Genomic DNA, 7,920 nt, shown 5'->3' with positions numbered 1-7,920 from the left:
ATTGTTTGAGAGTTTTCCATTTATATCTAGTCAAGAGCCATTAACCTGAATTTAGTCTGTGTTACTTGGTCATTTTAGTGGCTTCAACCAGAAACTCTGTCTTTTGCCCCTTGGATCTTCACAGGCACATGCCAACCCCATCTAGCCCTGATAAAGCTAAGCTGACCATCAAACCTTTTAACATATGCTGTCTGCTGCACTTCATCAGTTTGGTGACTACTCCTAACTTGGGCCCCATTTGTCTAGAGTAGAAGTAGCAGCAACTACATCTTGCTTCCAACCTATCTGGTTACATAGCAATAATGTATGGGCACTTCACTTTGAAGTGACCCTGCTGTTCCCATGCAAAGCAAATGATTTGGTCCTCCATTATGGAGTAACATCTAGGCAGAAGCATCAGTAGAATTGGCTATAGCACAAACATCATGGGGAAAGTAGGGAAGCCCTATCCATTCACTGAAACCAGTGGGGATGTGTTGCTCTTGTTAAAACTTGAGCTTGATGCAAAGCACTTACTTGATCAGGGTAGTTTGTCCAAGGTACAGCCACTGCAGTAATGACCTATTTGAAGTCACAACTTTGAATCTTCCATTAGGGTGAAAATATTCTTCACACTAGTGATTTCTAATCATCTTGTATGGGAGCCATCTATAATCTTATTGGCAGGGATATCATCATAATCTGTAGTTGGTGGAGATTATCTACCTAAGCAACCAAGCTCTCTGGGGAAACCTTTCCTTCGAGCCTTGAACTCAGCCTAATGGAAGGCTTGGTTCTGCACAACTTGATAACTGCTGTATCCCAGTCTTTGATAATGAGTCAGCCATTGTGTAGCTTGTTCTAGAGTGCAGCCATTCCAGGTTGTAATTTACCTAAAACACTTCAGAAAGCAGTCCAGATCCTATTTTGGTGCATCCTTATACACTGGGTGATATTTATGTAGCTTTTATCAGCTACAGTTTTAGTGTAAACCTCTCATACATGGACTCTTGGTCCACCTCATGCTGAGACATCATAAATGTAAGGAATGTGGTATACTGGGATCATTCAAGACCCCCAAACTCAAGCAAATGTTAAGTTCATATCATTAGGTTGCAGAAGGTGGAGTTAGTGACCTCAGGCTTCTCTGTTACTCATAGCACAACCCCCCCCCCACCCATTACCCAATGGCTTATGATTGCTTCACAAATCACCACCTTTACTAGTCCATGCCTGCTTTCTTACAGTTGAAATGCTTCTAATGGTGCCTCCAAACTGTCTTAGCTGATTCCAGGTGGCTTTGACCATGGCCAGGGTTGAACTACTCTGACAGTGAATGTATGTTAGTCTTATTATGACTGACCCATTTGGTCTCACTCATCAGATTGTGCACCACTGCATTTATGTTCAATCATCTGTACCTCTTACACTGAAGTTAAGCATTAAAGGGAGAACCTTATTGGCCATTCTGGGTGCACCAAATTCTAGCAGTTTTTTTTTTGATGAAGATCATGGACTTTGCAGGATCAGAAGAAGTCCAGTGTCCAGGAGAGTACTTCTCCAAAACCCACACCAACAACTCTCCCCAACAGCCATTACTTCACAGCTCCTGATTCTTCCTTCTGTTCATAAATCCTTTGACTCATAGAAATCCATGGCAAAAGCTTGAAAATGATAGAATTCTAGAGGACATACCCAAATGACAATTTCAATAAAAATGTAATTCACAACCTCATATATCAACATGACCTACTTCCAACATGAAAATATATATATATTATCACAAACAAGATACATAAGTCACATACCACAGGAGTTTAGACTGGCACCATAGACCGCCTAGTTTCCAGAAAGAACAAGATTTGTAGTACCAAAGATGCTAAGAAGGAAATAAAACATTATTACACCCATAATTTTCAATGAATACACAGAACACATAATAAAAAGGAAGATAAGAATGAGCAGAAGCAAAGTATTGACACACATACCAATATTACCTTATGTCAAGGGTCTCTATGAAAATATACATAAAATTAGAATAATGCAGTACTATTTAGTTGAAGTGCATTAGACCACTTAAAGACCCAATGGAGATTAAAAATTCCGTTTTCCAAATCCTTTGTAAATATGGCTTCCAAAATGTTGTAGAAACTAAAAGACTAACAAAAGTTTAAATTTGGGAACATTGGAGGCATAGACGATCCTATGATACCAATCTATCTGCAATAGCCAGTCGTTCTAGAGAAGAAGGCCATGTAATAAAATTGTACAATACTAAAGAATAGGAAATAAGCCACACATGAAAAAGTAAGATAAATAAACATTAACTTAACAGATAACACACTCGTTCAAACTGGCAAAGTAGTATCCAAAACTTGAATATCCCTTTTGAAAGCACTTAAGTAAGTTAGCAGATGAAATTAGGAGGAAAAACTAGTTAGAGATTAGAATTTAGTATTAACAATTAATTAATGAAACATATTCTTCATCTGGCAGTTAGAAGTAATAAAAACAAACTTGAAGCTAGCCAATACAGTAAGAACCCATGCCTTCCTTGTGTAATTAAAAATTTTCATCGTTCTTGGGTTTTTGATGCCCTCATGTGATGCATTCTTTTGTAAAACATTCTTAAATTTGCTGTTTGATGCTTACAGTTATATTTTGGTAGTATAAACTATTTCTCCCTCCCTTTTTTTTTTCACTGCATAGTTTAACTGTAATCATGGAAGGGAAACCAATTAGAACTTATGGAGGAGACTGTGGGTGAGGTGAAAAGACGATCTAAGAATGTGGCAAAGACCAGGAGAGGCCTTCCTTTAAACTGAAAGTCTCTGCCATCTATAGTGAGAGATATTTCCACGTTATTGATCCATCACAAAGATGAGAGTCTTAGAGTCACCTAGAGGAAAACCTGATTGATGATACTTGACCTTTAATATTTACCTCCTTTTTGTGGACAGTAAAGAAGAATTGTGGTGGTAACAATCAATCTGGCATCCTGAGACAAAATCTAGTATTCCTATGGGACTCTTAGAATTTGTTGATCAGCCTAGGAACTTGTACTTAATAACGACAAGAGAGAACAGAGAGATGTGTATGGCAGGGAAAGTCTGCCAATAATAGCTGTGATGTTGTAAGAATGAATAATCAGTATCCAACTTTAGTCCTATGTGTACTTCAAGCAATAAACAGTTTTTTCGATTAATAAGACATACTAACAAAGCTATTTCAAAATACCCAATGGCTGAGGTTAAAGCATAACGAGACAAAGATGGATATCCTTACTTGTCATAGTGCTTTGTTGCTAACCTCATCCAAAGATACCAACGTTAATCAGGATGTGCATGTCTCCTAATTTTTGAAGGAGGAGAAGGTCCTTTCTTCAAGAACAGTTCTACTGTGTTAGATAATATGGGCCTATTTACATAAACTTTCGAGTTCTTTAAAGAAAGCTTCACAAGTCTGTTTTGATAAACTTGTATACTTATAACATTTTTAATTGGTTGCTTGTTGCTAGAACAGAAAATGTTTATATTGATATGTATATATATTAGTTGAAGTTTCAAGACTCGTACCTTTGTAAATCCATTTAAATCAGTACCTTATCAAAACGTCCATCTCCTCACCATTTAGTTCTTACTTTATGTTGTATTTTAATACTATACATAATAAATACATACTTACTGCTTTCAAAGATGCTGAAAATACAGCCTAGCCAACTTGAGGATAAAAGGAGTTGACATTTACACTGATTCTTCATTAAATACACCCCCCTGTGAGCTCTTGGTTAAGTATGAAAAGGGGGAACTATGTCTACAAAAAAATAGGAAATGAATAAACAAATGATTTAATAATTACAAAGTTTCGGGTCAGTACACCTTTTCTTTGGTACTTTTAAGTTTTAAAAAGTTAAACATTACCAGGGGAAGGATACTTCAGTCCAAAACACTGTGAACATTAAAACATCTTGTTACGTCTCCGTTCGTTAGTTAATTTTCCGTAACTTCGTTCCGACGAAACTTTAGCGACACAAGGCCTTTCTTAAATCAAACTGGTTTATTCTTTCTGAATATAACTTTGCGATACACTTAATTTCAACAGTCGCGCTATAACAAACGCTATAATTCTCAACGAACGTCTCACGTGCTGAACTTCAACAATACTCAGTTCAATTACACACTCTCTGACTGCAGTTCAATTACTCATTGCCCCGTCACGTTGTGACCGTCTTATATATACAAGACTAACACATATCTAGGAAACGCTAGGGCATTCATGAAGGAACAAGATATTTCTAGAAAGAGGTGGCGTGATACTAGTCACGTGACCTCGCTGACGCAACAATCTGTTTATGTACTTAATGTTTTTTGTATATAAACTCTTTCCTCTTTTTTTAAATTAAATTGTACCACAGCCATCTTTTCCTGACTTGTCATCTTAGTTAAGCGTCTTTGTTTTGTCTAAGTGATGTCAGCAGAGACTTAGTTTTGATTTCACTCAGGTTTTTATAGTGCTAAATGTTTATCCCAATAAACACCCCAGTTGTAGAATTTAATGATATCGACTTAACTTCCTGCTCTTCGCAACTGTTTTTCTGGGAACTCCATCCATAACCGATTAGAAACGTGGTTGTGACAATCAATACTTTTTTTTCCGATAACATAATCGTGGCTTACGATATACAAAGTCTCACTTATAAGCAAATTGTAGCTATTTTTTTCTTGAAAACTGCTTCAGTTTCCAATTAATGACACTACACATGTCTGAACAAGCGGAGTTTTTATTTCACTTGAATAACAATTAACCTATTCACAAGCCTAGTTAACTCATTCACTTTCACTTAATGTAGTTTAAGCAGCATGCATTCACTCTTTCGAACAACACCCATTTTTGTAGAAAAAAAAGCCTTACTTTATAAATTATTATTACTTTAATGTTTAAGTTCTTTCATTAGTTAATGCTACTATTTTAATACTTATTTATGACTCTACCAAACCTTTTAATTTAATGCTCAACTCCTTTCAGTGGCCATGGTCGTCACTTATGTTACTAATTTAGAAGAGATCACTATAGTGTGAGCTATGCTATTGTTACAAGGTATATATATTTTAATGTTTCAATTTAGATATTAGACACAGGTCGCATAAAGTTAAAGTAGGCCTAGAATGCTTTAAATGATATCACGCAAATCCAGTATTTTCGACGAATATCTAGAAACGAGACATCAGTTATAAATACAAGTTAGTAGAATTAGTGAACAAATGTGAAAGTGAAAGCGTGGGAATTTCGAGTCGTTGTTGATTGAATATTTCTCTCAAATAATCAGTTGTTTTCAGTCGGTAGAGTACGGATCATTCAGTAAAGTATTTAGTTTCAGAGAAGTATCAGTGTTAGGAATAGCATATATTCAGTTACTCAATTAATTAACTGTGAAGTTGTACAAGTAAGTTTTTTTTACGTTAGTAATAGTGCCATTATCGAACTATTTCTGTTTGATAGCCATTTGTAAACGTAAGTCTACAAATGACAGCAATATACAAGTGAAGACAGCTTGTAGAAACATTAATGAAGAAATAAACTAATTTTTTGTCATTACGTGGACTGAACTTCAAATTATTTTTACCAAATAATTTAAAAGGACCCACCCAACATTACAATACCATAAATAGAGGTAGTTGTTTGTTCAATCATTGACTCGTGGGATTGATTGAGTTGTGTTCCACCTGTTACGTCTCTGTTCGTTAGTTAATTCTCCGTAAATTCGTTCCGACGAAACTTCAGCGACACAAGTCCTTTCTTAAATAAAACTGGTTTATTCTTTCTGAATATAACTTTGCGATACACTTAATTTCAACAGTCGCGCTATGACAAACGCAATAACAAAGAACGTCTCACGTGCTCAACTTCAATAATACTTAGTTCAATTACACACTCTCTGACTGCAGTTCAATTACTCCTTGCCCCGTCACGCTGTGACCATCTTATATATACCAGACTACCCCCAATCTAGTAGTCTCCCGATAATTCACGAAGGTTCGAGAGAAGGGCCTGGCGTGATACTAGTCACGTGACCTCGCTGACGCAACACACCCATCTTTGACACTAGAGTAGCTCTTAGCCACGTGGATAGTGCGTGCACCTGAGGATAAAGAACTTTATATATAATGTAATGTTTTCTTTTGCTTTGTAAGAATTTTTAGATATCTATATATATTGACATATTTCTTACTAAATGTACTGCATTTTAAAGATTTGTTTCTTGTATACTTTTCCACATTGAAAGTGCAGTGTTATAGATTATGTTAGCAAGACTTAATCTCTATGCAATAGAACTAGAGGCACACTGATGAGAGAATCATCAATAAAGCTCTGTCTCTTCTTTCTCTCCCCAGCGGACACACTAGCATTTGAGTCAGTGTTTAGCCTTAACTTTAACTATGTATGTTTCTATAAAGATTGCAATTATTTAAATACTCAATGAAAGGCTGAGAGAACACAGTCCTGATCTGTAATACAGTATATGACAAATCCTTCTGTTTTAGCTGTATATTCAAATTACTCTAAGGGAAATATGGGCAATCTGAGAATGCCATATTCATGCTGAAAATAATTTGGGATATGTAGTTTTTTTAGTCTACTTCGAGTTATTTATTGGCCAAGGTTAAAATGATTTAGGACACAATACAATGATTCTTGTATGGTTAACAATATAACTATTGTGTTTTTACCATTTTCACATTGAATAGAACATAAAAACAAGCCATTCTCTTAAATATATCCCGACCATGATGTGTTGACTTGATACTTTTGCATTATTTGTATTGTTACGTCTCTGTATGTTTGTTTGTTAATTCTTCTACGATACAAGTCCTTTCTTAAATAAAACTTGTTTATTCTTCCTCAATACAACTTTGTAATGCACTTAATTTTCACAGTTACACACACTATAGTTCACAACAATTCACTCACTTTCTACCGCGCTTGACTTAATTATCCGTCTCCGCCAACTATAGTTCCGATCACTGTATCTGTTATCCTTGGTTCCCGCTGACCGTAACCGCTGACCTTGGTTCCCCACTCTCTCTCTTTCTCTCTGCCTGTCAGCAATTATATACAATAATACCGCCTGTTCTAGAACTTTCTAGGCACTCAACACGTGCTACCAGGGTCACTTGACTTCCGCTGCCGTAACACACTAACGTTTATCGCGAATATTCTAGAATACTCGTCACGTGACCCCGCTGTCGTAACAGTATTAATATTGTTGCAATGTGTTTTATCATTGGGAGGTCCAATGTCCAATCCACATAACAAAATAAATTATTTTTCCATAACACTTGCTACAAGCTATATTCTTTCTGACATGTTTTGTGGGCTTAAGTTAATTCACAAACAATATTTCAATAGAAATCACAATACTAATCTATAACTAACTCACAAACTTTTCAGCAGACTTTCGTTGCTAATGAAACAATTACAAACACGCCAACTAAATGAGTAACTGAATAGATGTGATGACTCTCACTTTTACCATTGAATTAGTCATTAACTCACTACTTCCCTGATTTTCGTATGTATATCGTACCCTTGTTTTGCCCTCCAGTGGCACAGCAGTATGTCTGCAAACTTACAGTGCTAGAATCCGGGTTTCGATACTCGTGGTTGGCAGAACACAGAAACCCCTTTGTTTTGATTTGTGCTTAACTTCAATCAAACAAATTCTTGTTTCTATATCCTGCACAAAATTTCCAGATTCTACAGAGGCCTTAAATGTATCTTACAGTAATACAAACACTTTTGTTTAAAAGAAACGAGAACTAAGCTTTCTGTTCAATCAATTTTTTGCTGTGAATCCATCTCTCTCTCTCTCTCTTATATATATATATATACTGTTATAACATGTTTTATTGTTGGGTGAGTTTTTGCATTACTTGGTAAAAA

The sequence above is a fragment of the Limulus polyphemus genome, unplaced genomic scaffold (assembly GCF_000517525.1).
Source record: "Limulus polyphemus unplaced genomic scaffold, Limulus_polyphemus-2.1.2 Scaffold2130, whole genome shotgun sequence".
NCBI classification, from domain to species: domain Eukaryota; kingdom Metazoa; phylum Arthropoda; class Merostomata; order Xiphosura; family Limulidae; genus Limulus; species Limulus polyphemus.
The sequence above is the reverse complement of the archived record's forward strand: the minus strand, read 5'-3'. Positions refer to the sequence as shown.